The sequence below is a fragment of the Oncorhynchus mykiss genome, chromosome 5, assembly GCF_013265735.2.
Source record: "Oncorhynchus mykiss isolate Arlee chromosome 5, USDA_OmykA_1.1, whole genome shotgun sequence".
Taxonomy (NCBI): Eukaryota; Metazoa; Chordata; class Actinopteri; order Salmoniformes; family Salmonidae; genus Oncorhynchus; species Oncorhynchus mykiss.
The window spans coordinates 91342721-91358373 of record NC_048569.1 but is presented as its reverse complement, the minus strand read 5'-3'; the positions used below and the strand labels follow the sequence as shown (position 1 = coordinate 91358373).

General features: G+C 44.6%; 1 protein-coding gene across 2 annotated transcripts in view; it reads right to left on the bottom strand.

Annotated features, from left to right (window-relative positions):
- Nucleotides 1-15653, bottom strand: part of LOC110524795 (DENN domain-containing protein 1B) — a 222739-nt gene that overhangs the window by 203212 nt on the left and 3874 nt on the right. The gene's annotated exons all lie outside the window — the stretch shown is intronic.

Here is a 15653-nt window from a genome sequence, read left to right as displayed (position 1 = left end):
AGATACTACTGCACTGTTGGAGGTGCAGTAGGAACACAAGCATTTCGCTACACCCGCAAAAACATCTGCTAAATGTGTGTATGTGAACAATGAAAATGGATTTGTCCCATGCGTGCCTATATTTTACATATTGGTGACCCCGGGAATCGAACCCGCTATCCTGCTGTTGCCAAAGAGCTACCAACTGAACCATACAGAACCACAATACATGACCAGAGTTTCTTAGACATTAATAATGCAAATGAACAAGAGGATAAAGATTCTTGTCTGCGTTTACACAGGCACCCAATTCAGATATATATTTTTCCCACTTATTGGTCTTTTGACCAATCAGATCCACTCTGAAAAATATCTGATGTGAAAAGATCTGATGTGATTGGTCAAAAGAGCAATTAGTGGAAAAAAGTGGGGAAGGGTTATCTAACATGCTAAGTAGTTGCGAAGTAGCTAAAAAAGTAGTAAGTAGTTGCACAGCTAGCTGTTCATTCGCTAAAATGCTAAAGTTGTCCGTGATGAGATTTGAACGCACAACCTTTCGTTTGCAAGACGTTCGCGTTATACGCCCACCCAACCACCCTACTTTTGTTTTGCCATAAGTAACCTTCTGTTTTATGTAACCATACCAAACGTAACATATCATACTAATTTGATTGTCCCGGATATAAATGTACTTTGTTACGTGTACTCTATGAGACCAGGCTGGCACCGACATGGGCTTCGCCGAGCCGAGTTCTGCTAGGAGCAAGCCCAACATAGTATGCAACAGCCCTTAGGCTGTTTCAAGTTGCAATATGACAAGTAGTAGTCATAGGTCGCGTCCCTAACAGCAGACTCAACACAAAACCCTGTCAGTCAACTGAAGAAAAGAAAAAAAAGAAGTCGATTGATACGGAGAAAGAACAATATTCCCCAACACTACATTTACCGATTCAATTCTGTTCATTGGTAAAGTAGAACACATCAGTAGTCCCTTCATAACAGCAAACCAGTCATTGTTCTTTAGACAGGAAGGACTATAGGTGGAGGAAACCCTGGTTTAAAAACAGCCATCTGCTGCTGAACAGTTACACACACTTCCTGGTTATCGATTCTCCACCAACACAACATGTCAACAAAGAGCTTTTCAAATCATTGCATATATTCAACTGGTCTTGTACCAGCAACGTAATGAAAGAATGCAAAGTAATGGGAACGCATCGGAGTTGTCGTAATAATTAGCCCAGGCCTAATAAAAGGAACACCTTCTATTTCAATTCCATTTTCACTACAATAAAACTTACACTTCCCCTAGCCCCCAGGTTCATGTGTTCGTTGGGTTTAAGGTGAGAAATGATCTGAACATCATCACTGGGCTGATTGACAGGATAAAATGAGGATGAGAGAGAGACAGAGAGACAGAGAGACAGAGAGACAGAGAGACAGAGACACAGAGACAGAGGGACAGAGACACAGAGGGACAGAGACAGAGACAGAGAGATGAGGCAATGGGACTCATGTGAATCTCCATCCATCAAAATATTCATATTAATTATTGATCGGCTCCCTACACATCCCTCTTTCAGAAAAGGGATGAAGAACCACTATTTATAGCTGCTGAGTACCCTGCCTAGAAGTCGTTCCATGTTCTCCCAGACTGGCACCATTACTGCATTCAAATGAGCCTTCTGCATCTTTATCTCCATCTCTCGCACACACACACACACACACACACACACGATTTCCAGTAATTCATCAGTGGGAGGTAAAAACACAGCCAACGACCACAGTATGCCACCTCTCAGGATGACATACCACTGCCATCAGCAAATCCCTGTTCCTCTCTTCTCCCCACCACTCTCTGTCACTAGCCCTACCACTCTCTGTCACTAGCCCTACCACTCTCTGTCACTAGCCCTACCACTCTCTGTCACTAGCCCTACCACTCTCTGTCACTAGCCCTACCACTGTGTCCCTCTCTTAGGGAAGGGCAGAGCAGGCTAGTCCACTGCTGTCCTGAGGGAAGTGGACGAGGGTCATACCACCTGAACGTCCCAGTGACCTCTCCAACTACCCCTGTAGGGGCTGTCTGTCCCCCTCACTACAATTAATCTTCAGAGACAGAGAGCAAGAGAGTAAGCAGCAGGAGGGGGACAACAAGAGAGGAAACCCCAGAGACACACAGAGAAAACAGAGGATAACCAGAGACTAGTTTCTCTTCGGTTGCCAGACAGATAGCGCCGAGATCGGCAAGACAGACAGCAACAGGGTTGCCAAGCAGCCAGGGGCCTATCCCTCGGTGCCCAGTAATGTCCACCCTGCAGTCTGCCTCTCAACAGGCCAACAGAGCAGGACCCAGAGACCAGCAGGACCCAGAGACCAGCAGGACCCAGAGACCAGCAGGACCCAGAGACCAGCAGGACCCAGGACTCTACCAAGTCTCAAAGTCTGAGTGACAGATCGGGGAGAGCTACAAATGAGCTGAACAACACAGACAAAGGCGGCGGCAAACAGAAGGAGATGCAGACGACTGCTCAGAGTTTGACACTCAGTGATAACGTGCAGTCATACAGGGTGTAGATGGGGACTTCTCATGAGGTCATTACATTTCATAGCAGGAAAGTTCTGAAGTTCTGATCAGACTTCTTCAGTTGAACAAGAAAAAAAACACAAGCTAGATTATATTTTTCCCTCTACATGGAAGATAATTTAACAGAAAGGAGAGTGTGAGAGGAAGAGAGAGTCAGAAAGAAAGAACAAGAGACAGAAAGAGAAAGAACAAGAGAGAGAGAAAGAAACGGGTGTGAGATCCAGGGGTTCTCCAGGAGTGTGAGAAAGGTGTGTGTGTGTGTGTGTGTGTGAGTGAGTGTGTGTGAGAGAGAGAGAAGTGTGGCCTCTTTAATAACCAATCAACACCCTCCTTGTTACCGTGGCATCTGCTGCTCCTCCAATGGCCTCCTGCCTGGGTGTGAGCCCGCCGCAACCTCACCACGCGGCCTACAGCCAATCAAAACGCAGAAACACCACGCGGGAGGTCAAGGACCAAAAGTGTCATTTTTGCAGAATGTCACCGTTCAACCTTTTCTAAAAGTTGTACCATGCGGGCGTTTTGCAGGGTGAATACGCCGGAAGAGCGGAGGTGGGGAAAGGGGGGCGGAGAAAAGATTAAGATGCATATTATCTGTGGAGAGAGTAATAATATCACAGCCGTGTTTAAGGGAGGAGGACAGGGAGGAGGGGGAGGTAGGAGGACAGGGAGAAGGGAGGCAGCAGGGAGAGGGGGAGGGTGGAGGGAGGGAGGAGGGGAGAAGGGAGGCAGCAGAGAGAGGGAGAAGGGTGGAGGGAGCAGAGGGAGGGAGGAGGGGAGCAGTGAGGAGGGGGAAAGGGAGGCAGGGAGAAAGGGAGGGAGGAGAAGGAGAAGGGAGGCAGGGAGGAGCAGGGCAGAAGGAGGCAGGGAGGAGAGAGGGAGGCAGGGAGGAGAGAGGGAGGCAGGGAGAAAGGGAGGAGACAGCCAGGAAGGCAGGGAGCTACGCAGCCAGCTAACTAGCTGGCAGGAGGTGACCTTCTGAGACCTCGGGGTCGCGTTGAGAGAATATTCTGTGGAATAAGAACAAAAGCTCTGATTCATAATTGGTGCATGGTACGAGTGAAGTTAGGAGGGCATCTGACTCAAACGCCACACTGTTATTACGGCTGTCTGGTTCCTCAGCGCAAGTCTACGGAGGACAGAAAGAGTGCATCAATATCGATCCAGCCACCAATCTAATCACCTCAAGTAGCGCAATTCAGTGTTAACTTCAGTATTACCAGTGAAGGACCATCTGAGGCACATGAATTTTGGTCAATAATTCATTGGAACAAGACACATTACTTGATGGGACACGACTGTTTCAGTTCCACCGCCTCACACAGAAACAAACAATCCATAAATGGAATCCATGACTGATAAAGGCATTGACTGGTGTTGTGTTTTTGTCACAACAGAAAATCATTCAGCTAATTGCAGCATGAGTGCAGTTGCAAAATTGATATGCTGATCTACTAACTTTATAGCTTTGTTAGCGGTAGCGAGAGGCTGGAGCGAGCGGCAAGGACAGGTAGCATCTGTCCCCACCTACTGCCATTAGTTGGCACCGCTCCGCTAGCAACATCTGCTAGCTTTGGCTGGGCCCTGGAAAACGCATCAATATGGCTTCATGTAGCAGAGCGCTAGCTAGCATGCCAGTCACGCTCTCTGGGAGCTGACGGTAGCTAGCTCAGCTCACTGCCTGCCTGCTTGGCCATGGGCATCCACGGTGCTCTGAGCCAAGAGAACTGAGCAGGGCAGAGAGGGTAGCTCTCTGTAGGCCTGCTGGGGAAAGCAAAGGAATCATCCACAACGTCATAGAAAGAATTTGGCCAGGTTTGGCTAACTTCTATAGCTAAGGCTTGACCCAAAAGCTCTGCTTCAATCTGAGCAAAAAGTTCTTCTGTTGCATGCCCAAGTAGCCCAACTTTTAATTTACCTGAATGTTGAGCCCTGATGATAACTCTATGGAATCACAAACAGTTCTGTCTCCACAGCTGTAATCATTATAAAGAATGGGTTACTGAATCCTTGTAAATAATGGCCTAAGCTAATGACTCTAGGCTAGTCCATGAGCAATCAACAGGATGTCACTATCCTAAAAGCTGTTGATGACATGCTCAGACACGTTTCAGTGTCATGCTCAGTGTTCAATTCAATCTCTACGGGACAAAACTTTTTCAGAGGATATCGCATTCATTCTTACAATGTTCACGTTCATTTGACATGAATTCTTGCATTGTAAGAATGAAACCACTCAACACTGTGGCATTGCTCCCCTAAATGTTATAACATTACATTGTATAACCCTAAATGTTATAACCCCAAAATCAACATTGAAGAAAGTACAGCATCCAGAGTTAAAGAGCTGACTGTTTAGTTGATCGAGAAGGCTGTACAGTAGAAGACTGCAGACCAGCGCAGTCAGTCACAACAACCCTGTACTGTAGAAGACTGCAGACCACCGCGGTCAGTCACAACAACCCTGTACTGTAGAAGACTGCAGACCAGCGCGGTCAGTCACAACAACCCTGTACTGTAGAAGACTGCAGACCAGCGCGGTCAGTCACAACAACCCTGTACTGTAGAAGACTGCAGACCAGCGCGGTCAGTCACAACAACCCTGTACTGTAGAAGACTGCAGACCAGCGCAGTCAGTCACAAGAACCCTGTACTGTAGAAGACTGCAGACCAACGCGGTCAGTCACAACAACCCTGTACTGTAGAAGACTGCAGACCAGCGCAGTCAGTCACAAGAACCCTGTACTGTAGAAGACTGCAGACCAGCGCGGTCAGTCACAACAACCCTGTACTGTAGAAGACTGCAGACCAGCGCGGTCAGTCACAACAACCCTGTACTGTAGAAGACTGCAGACCAGCGCGGTCAGTCACAACAACCCTGTACTGTAGAAGACTGCAGACCAGCGCAGTCAGTCACAAGAACCCTGTACTGTAGAAGACTGCAGACCAGCGCGGTCAGTCACAACAACCCTGTACTGTAGAAGACTGCAGACCAGCGCGGTCAGTCACAACAACCCTGTACTGTAGAAGACTGCAGACCAGCGCGGTCAGTCACAACAACCCTGTACTGTAGAAGACTGCTCTCAGACCTCTAATGAAACCCTGATAGCTGTGCTGTACCACTGGGGAGGTGGATGGTGTGAGTTAGACTCATACAGTACAATACAGCGCTTGTGAAAAGAGTTTGAAATCCAATCCCATTATTATTTTTACTCGTGTATAAATAGGCTACATAGGCTACTCTGTGTACATGTTGTAGGCTACTCTGTGTACATGTTGTAGGCTACTCTGTGTACATGTTGTAGGCTACTCTGTGTACATATTGTAGGCTACTCTGTGTACATATTGTAGGCTACTCTGTGTACATATTGTAGGCTACTCTGTGTACATATTGTAGGCTACTCTGTGTACATGTTGTAGGCTACTCTGTGTACATATTGTAGGCTACTCTGTGTACATGTTGTAGGCTACTCTGTGTACATATTGTAGGCTACTCTGTGTACATGTTGTAGGCTACTCTGTGTACATGTTGTAGGCTACTCTGTGTACATATTGTAGGCTACTCTGTGTACATGTTGTAGGCTACTCTGTGTACATGTTGTAGGCTACTCTGTGTACATGTTGTAGGCTACTCTGTGTACATGTTGTAGGCTACTCTGTGTACATGTTGTAGGCTACTCTGTGTACATGTTGTAGGCTACTCTGTGTACATATTGTATACATTTTGTCAGCCGGTGATTGTCAAGCAAATAACTGTCGGTCTCACGATAATTAACTGTTAGTTAACATAAACACATTTAGCATCTCCTGGCTTCCACACACAGCCTACAAGCCACTGGTGCAGACGTCTGGAACATCTACAGTCTAATAGATCCATGTAATATAGCCTACACCTTCACAATACATCCATTATTTATTTTAGACAGGTCTAAAGGAACATAATATGAAGAAAATCTAGTCTATTTCAGAAGAACAGAATGTTCACTGTGTTGTCCTCATGTTAGGTCCTGATCTGACTATGTCATATGGCTGTGGGCAACACTAGTTCATTTAGCAGACAATATTTGCGTAGAATTCCGTGGCATTATTTTAGAGTATGAAGAATACAATTGAACAAAGCTGAATGAAATAGACAGGATATCTTCTCCAAACAAATTTGAGGGAGTGCTCACATGCGGCTATTCTGTGTGGAGGTTAACAAAGAAACAGGAACTCCTATCGGCTTAATTTACAGTTATTAATGAAACTTTAGTTGTTCTACAAACGTTGGGCTTTATGTTTAGATGTTTAATACATTGTAAGGCTGCATGATGAGACTCTAATGATGAATTGAAATAAGTAATGTGTAAGGCATGAGCTCTGCTTTGTAGCGGCTATATACAGGGGGTACCGGTACAGAGTCAATGTGGAGGCTATATACAGGAGGTACCGGTACAGAGTCAATGTGGAGGCTATATACAGGAGGTACCGGTACAGAGTCAATGTGGAGGCTATATACAGGAGGTACCGGTACAGAGTCAATGTGGAGGCTATATACAGGAGGTACCGGTACAGAGTCAATGTGGAGGCTATATACAGGAGGTACCGGTACAGAGTCAATGTGGAGGCTATATACAGGGGATACCGGTACAGAGTCAATGTGGAGGCTATATACAGGAGGTACCGGTACAGAGTCAATGTGGAGGCTATATACAGGGGGTACCGGTACAGAGTCAATGTGGAGGTTATATACAGGGGGTACCGGTACAGAGTCAATGTGGAGGCTATATACAGGGGGTACCGGTACAGAGTCAATGTGGAGGCTATATACAGGTGGTACAGAGTCAATGTGGAGGCTATATACAGGGGGAACCGGTACGGAGTCAATGTGGAGGCTATATACAGGGGGTACCGGTACAGAGTCAATGTGGAGGCTATATACAGGGAGTACCGGTACAGAGTCAATGTGGAGGCTATATACAGGGGGTACCGGTACAGAGTCAATGTGGAGGCTATATACAGGGGGTACCGGTACAGAGTCAATGTGGAGGCTATATACAGGGGGTACCGGTACAGAGTCAATGTGGAGGCTATATACAGGGGGTACCGGTACAGAGTCAATGTGGAGGCTATATACAGGGGGTCCGGTACAGAGTCAATGTGGAGGCTATATACAGGGGGTACCGGTACAGAGTCAATGTGGAGGCTATATACAGGGGGTACCGGTACAGAGTCAATGTGGAGGCTATATACAGGGGGTCCGGTACAGAGTCAATGTGGAGGTTATATACAGGGGGTACCGGTACAGAGTCAATGTGGAGGCTATATACAGGGGGTACCGGTACAGAGTCAATGTGGAGGCTATATACAGGGAGTACCGGTACATAGTCAATGTGGAGACTATATACAGGGGGTACCGGTACAGAGTCAATATGGAGACTATATACAGGGGGTACCGGTACAGAGTCAATGTGGAGGTTATATACAGGGGGTACCGGTACAGAGTCAATGTGGAGGCTATATACAGGGGGTACCGGTACAGAGTCAATGTGGAGGCTATATACAGGGGGTACCGGTACAGAGTCAATGTGGAGGCTATATACAGGGGGTACCGGTACAGAGTCAATGTGGAGGCTATATACAGGGGGTACCGGTACAGAGTCAATGTGGAGGCTATATACTGGGGGAACCGGTACAGAGTCAATGTGCGGGGGCATACTAGCCTGTGATACTAGCCTTATCAAGACAGATAGGCCTATGGGCTAAGCTACATGAGGTGTGATACTAGCCTTATTAAAACAGATAGTCCTATGGGCTAAGCTACATGAGGTGTGATACAGATAGGCCTATGGGCTAAGCTACATGAGGTGTGATACTAGCCTTATTAAAACAGATAGTCCTATGGGCTAAGCTACATGAGGTGTGATACAGATAGGCCTACGGGCTAAGCTACATGAGGTGTGATACAGATAGGCCTATGGGCTAAGCTACATGAGGTGTGATACAGATAGGCCTATGGGCTAAGCTACATGAGGTGTGATACAGATAGGCCTACGGGCTAAGCTACATGAGGTGTGATACAGATAGGCCTATGGGCTAAGCTACATGAGGTGTGATACAGATAGGCCTATGGGCTAAGCTACATGAGGTGTGATACAGATAGGCCTACGGGCTAAGCTACATGAGGTGTGATACAGATAGGCCTATGGGCTAAGCTACATGAGGTGTGATACAGATAGGCCTATGGGCTAAGCTACATGAGGTGTGATACAGATAGGCCTATGGGCTAAGCTACATGAGGTGTGATACTAGCCTTATCAAAACAGATAGTCCTATGGGCTAAGCTACATGAGGTGTGATACAGATAGGCCTATGGGCTAAGCTACATGAGGTGTGATACAGATAGGCCTATGGGCTAAGCTACATGAGGTGTGACACAGATAGGCCTATGGGCTAAGCTACATGAGGTGTGACACAGATAGGCCTATGGGCTAAGCTACATGAGGTGTGATACTAGCCTTATTAAAACAGATATGCCTATGGGCTAGGCTACATGAGGTGTGATACAGATAGGCCTATGGGCTAGGCTACATGAGGTGTGATACAGATAGGCCTATGGGCTAAGCTACATGAGGTGTGATACAGATAGGCCTATGGACTAAGCTACATGAGGTGTGATACAGATAGGCCTATGGGCTAGGCTACATTAGGTGTGATACAGATAGGCCTATGGGCTAGGCTACATGAGGTGTGATACAGATAGGCCTATGGGCTAAGCTAAATGAGGTGCGATACAGATAGGCCTATGGGCTAAGCTACATGAGGTGTGATACAGATAGGCCTAAGGGCTAAGCTACATGAGGTGTGATTGTAAGTCATTGTTTCTTATGCTGGGCATCATTCACAGGTGACAGGCTAATATCGTCACCCATCACACTATTCTTGATTTAATCTGGTCTTTACGTACACTAAATAACATATGTGTGAAATTGGTTTTGATTTAAAATGCACCTGTCTCGTATAAAAATACATGTCATCTATGCACTTAAATAGCGAACGGAGGACGCTATCTATGACTGTCTTCATGACTCATGACTGCCGGTTTGGCGGTAATAACCCTACTCGTGTTTAGACTAGACCAACGGCAACAAGCCGTGTGTTTAGTGATGGTTAGGCCCCACCCCCACCACACACTCCCACCCTTTTGGCCAAAATGTCAGCTCAATCAATGTGAAACCTGCATCAGATCAAACCCACTGTCCTGAAGTTGGCCGTCTCCTACTCTGGCCTAGTGACGCTGCTATAAATGGAAGGTGCTAAGGGATGGCGTTGACACATGAGCCTACAACAGAGAACAGACACAGTTGTAGGAAGGTGTGATATATCTAGTCTGCTTAAACAGGCTGGTACCACTGTGATGATATACTGTATCTGACTTCAAAGACTACTTCAGTACAATCGTTCTCCTCTCCCTGCCATAGAAAGAGGCCAAGGCAGGGAACTCCCCTGTGTTAACATACATGCAGAGGAGGCAGTGGTAGGCAGCAGTGCGAGTAAGTAGCCTACTCTGTCAGGATGTGGTGAGGGTAACCGCTGTTGAGAGAAAACGGTACACACCTCGGCCTACCTATAAACAGCCTCCTGTCAATCTTTAAGGGTAAGGCTATTATATAGGCCAGTGGCGAATATGCACTCACTGGGCCAGGCTCTCAACTAGGGCGCACTCTAAACACCAGCCATTTGAGAGCGCTTTTTCTCTCCCTCAAATTATAAAATGTTTGTTCGTTTTTCATCAAGATATTGAAGATAAACTTAATTTCTGTTCAATCTATATTCCATATTCTAAATCGCTAGTGTCACATCACTTCATTCCCTTAATGTTTATTGTAACATTGTAGAGACATTTCAGTTTCATTTTTGTACAATACATTGTTGCATTTCATTTACCATTTCCTTCCCTCTGAGTGGGCAAGATGTTCATTTTACTCACAAGATAATTTTATTTCCACACAAGTGTTTGTTTGCTGTTTTGTCCTTGGAGCTCCTCGGTGTCAAATGGTTGTTACCTCTTCAAGTTACGAGCGCATGGGCATTCCACTAGTTCATACATGGGCATTCCACTAGTTAATTCATACATGGGCATTCCACTAGTTAATTCATACATGGGCATTCCACTAGTTAATTCATACATGGGCATTCCACTAGTTAATTCATACATGGGCATTCCACTAGTTAATTCATACATGGGCATTCCACTAGTTAATTCATACATGGGCATTCCACTAGTTAATTCATACATGGGCATTCCACTAGTTAATTCATACATGGGCATTCCACTAGTTAATTCATACATGGGCATTCCACTAGTTAATTCATACATGGGCATTCCACTAGTTAATTCATACATGGGCATTCCACTAGTTAATTCATACATGGGCATTCCACTAGTTAATTCATACATGGGCATTCCACTAGTTAATTCATACATGGGCATTCCACTAGTTAATTCATACATGGACATTCCACTAGTTAATAAATACATGGGCATTCCACTAGTTAATAAATACATGGGCATTCCACTAGTTCATACATGGGCATTCCACTAGTTAATACATGGGCATTCCACTGGTTAATTAATACATGGGCATTCCACTAGTTAATACATGGGCATTCCACTAGTTCATTAATACATGGGCATTCCACTAGTTAATACATGGGCATTCCACTAGTTAGTTAATACATGGGCATTCCACTGGTTAATTAATACATGGGCATTCCACTGGTTAATTAATACATGGGCATTCCACTGGTTAATAAATACATGGGCATTCCACTAGTTAATTCATACATGGGCATTCCACTAGTTAATACATGGGCATTCCACTAGTTCATACATGGGCATTCCACTAGTTAATAAATACATGGGCATTCCACTAGTTAATACATGGGCATTCCACTGGTTAATTAATACATGGGCATTCCACTGGTTAATTAATACATGGGCATTCCACTAGTTAATTCATACATGGGCATTCCACTAGTTCATACATGGGCATTCCACTGGTTAATTAATACATGGGCATTCCACTAGTTAATTCATACATGGGCATTCCACTGGTTAATTAATACATGGGCATTCCACTGGTTAATTAATACATGGGCATTCCACTGGTTAATTAATACATGGGCATTCCACTGGTTAATTAATACATGGGCATTCCACTGGTTAATTAATACATGGGCATTCCACTAGTTCATTAATACATGGGCATTCCACTAGTTAATACATGGGCATTCCACTAGTTAATACATGGGCATTCCACTAGTTAATTAATACATGGGCATTCCACTAGTTAATTCATACATGGGCATTCCACTAGTTCATTAATACATGGGCATTCCACTAGTTAATTCATACATGGGCATTCCACTGGTTAATTAATACATGGGCATTCCATTGGTTAATTCATACATGGGCATTCCACTGGTTAATTAATACATGGGCATTCCACTAGTTAATTCATACATGGGCATTCCACTAGTTCATTAATACATGGGCATTCCACTGGTTAATTAATACATGGGCATTCCACTAGTTAATACATGGGCATTCCACTGGTTAATTAATACATGGGCATTCCACTAGTTAATTCATACATGGGCATTCCACTAGTTCATTAATACATGGGCATTCCACTGGTTAATTAATACATGGGCATTCCACTAGTTAATACATGGGCATTCCACTAGTTCATTAATACATGGGCATTCCACTAGTTAATACATGGGCATTCCACTAGTTCATACATGGGCATTCCACTGGTTAATTCATACATGGGCATTCCACTGGTTAATTAATACATGGGCATTCCACTAGTTCATTAATACATGGGCATTCCACTGGTTAATTAATACATGGGCATTCCACTAGTTCATACATGGGCATTCCACTGGTTAATTAATACATGGGCATTCCACTGGTTAATTAATACATGGGCATTCCACTAGTTCATTAATACATGGGCATTCCACTAGTTCATTAATACATGGGCATTCCACTAGTTAATACATGGGCTTTCCACTGGTTAATTAATACATGGGCATTCCACTAGTTAATAAATACATGGGCATTCCACTAGTTAATTAATACATGGGCATTCCACTGGTTAATTAATACATGGGCATTCCACTAGTTAATTCATACATGGGCATTCCACTAGTTCATTAATACATGGGCATTCCACTGGTTAATTAATACATGGGCATTCCACTAGTTAATACATGGGCATTCCACTGGTTAATTAATACATGGGCATTCCACTAGTTAATAAATACATGGGCATTCCACTAGTTCATTAATACATGGGCATTCCACTGGTTAATAAATAAATGGGCATTCCACTAGTTCATACATGGGCATTCCACTAGTTAATACATGGGCATTCCACTAGTTAATTCATACATGGGCATTCCACTAGTTCATTAATACATGGGCATTCCACTAGTTAATACATGGGCATTCCACTGGTTAATTAATACATGGGCATTCCACTAGTTAATTAATACATGGGCATTCCACTAGTTAATTCATACATGGGCATTCCACTAGTTAATTAATACATGGGCATTCCACTAGTTAATTCATACATGGGCATTCCACTAGTTAGTTAATACATGGGCATTCCACTAGTTAATTCATACATGGGCATTCCACTGGTTAATTAATACATGGGCATTCCACTAGTTAATTCATACATGGGCATTCCACTGGTTAATTAATACATGGGCATTCCACTAGTTAATAAATACATGGGCATTCCACTAGTTCATACATGGGCATTCCACTAGTTAATTAATACATGGGCATTCCACTAGTTAATTAATACATGGGCATTCCACTAGTAAATGCATGGCCTTCCTGTCAGGAAGCCAATCATCTACTATAATAAATGAGTTGACTTTGAATTAATGAACGGGTCCTTTCTGAACAGGTTCTGATTATGACTACCATTATACAATATAATTAACGATTTAGGAATATGCCTTTTACATTGAATACCAGTTATGTGGTTTAATTTTGACAGTGGTATGTCCCAGGGAGGAGATAAAATAATATAGTCCTTAAAAAAAGGTCAAATGCAACCATTTTTAATCTCAATATCAAATCCTTTCTGGATAACAATTAAGTACCTTACTGTAAAGTTATTGTTTTCAGAGGGGAAAATTGAAAACTAGCTGTTATGGTCAGAGAGATTTGGAACTCTTTCTTGTCTATTAACTAATTTACCTCCTGGTGATGTCACCAAGCAGGCCAAAACGCCATCGCACCTTTAAAACAGGATGACATTTCAAACAGCTCTTTCACAAAAAGAGCATGATCATATTTTTCACAATTTCACAGTATTATTCCAACCTCATAGTGTGGAAATATGTATAAAAACACAGGAAAATCACATTTGACTGCACCAGGACTTTAAGCCCCTGTTTCATGTTTCTTTAAGCAGGTTGATCTTGGTCATTTTGAGGGGCTGAAATGAGGCTGCAACAAGAGTCTTGATGCAATACAGAGGTTTGCTGCACTGAACCATCCCTGTATCCTACATCCTGATGCTGCCTATATCCTGAACCTGCCAGCATGCATCCTGAACCTGCCAGCATCCTGACCAGCCTGCTAACTGAACCAGCCTGCATCCTGAACCTGCCAGCATCCTGACCAGCCTGCTAACTGAACCAGCCTGCATCCTGAACTTGCATGCATCCTGAACCTGCCAGCATCCTGACCAGCCTGCTAACTGAACCAGCCTGCATCCTGAACCTGACAGCATCCTGACCAGCCTGCTAACTGAATCAGCCTGCATCCTGAACCTGCCTGCTGCATCCTGAACCTGCCAGCATCCTGACCAGCCTGCTAACTGAACCAGCCTGCATCCTGAACCTGCCAGCATCCTGACCAGCCTGCTAACTGAACCAGCCTGCATCCTGAACCTGCATGCATCCTGAACCTGCATGCATCCTGAACCTGCATGCATCCTGAACCTGCATGCATCCTGAACCTGCATGCATCCTGAACCTGCATGCATCCTGAACCAGCCTGCATCCTGACCAGCTTGCTAACTGAACCAGCCTGCATCCTGAACCTGCCAGCATCATGACCAGCCTGCTAACTGAACCAGCCTGCATCCTGAACCTGCATGCATCCTGACCAGCCTGCATCCTGAACCTGCCAGCATCCTGACCAGCCTGCTAACTGAACCAGCCTGCATCCTGACCAGCCTGCTAACTGAACCAGCCTGCATCCTGAACTTGCCTGCTGCATCCTGAACCTGCCAGCATCCTGACCAGCCTGCTAACTGAACCAGCATCCTAAAACATTTCAGCCCTTATAACTGCTACAAGGTTCCTAATTTACCAGGTCCACGAGAAACACCTCAACATATTTAAGGTAGGTGGTTAGTGTGGACGATGAGGAGTACAAAAGTACCGACAGCTTGTTTAATGTAGGGTAGAGGTCGATCAATTGTAAGGGGAAAATGTTAGGCCCACACATAATTCTATTTTTATGTTCGTCATTTTCACGGCTCACACCAAGGCATACATGGCTGTAAATAATAATCCCCACTCAAACCTTCCATGATAGAGTTAGCATACTTAAGTGAATCTTCTATCATTATGAACTATGGAAAGGTGAAACTAGAACAAAACGTTGAAAAGTGAAACTAGATCCACTTCTCTAGTTAGTCTATTAGTTCAAACATTTCCTTTTATGATAAACTCATCGGAAATCAAATCTACATCCCCAAAAATGTGCTTTGCCATGTGAAGGCTGTGTCCAAGATGCTTTTGGCAGAGTAACGAATGTATGTACTGTAGAGCTACAGGACTGGGAGCTACATGGCTGGGAGTGTACCTAATGCTACAGGGCTGGGAGCTAAGTAATGCTACATGGCTGGGAGTGTACCTAATGCTACAGGGCTGGGAGCTAAGTAATGCTACATGGCTGGGAGTGTACCTAATGCTACTTGACTGGGAGCTACAGGGCTGGGAGTGTACCTAATGCTACAGGGCTGGGAGTGTACCTAATGCTACAGGGCTGGGAGTGTACCTAATGCTA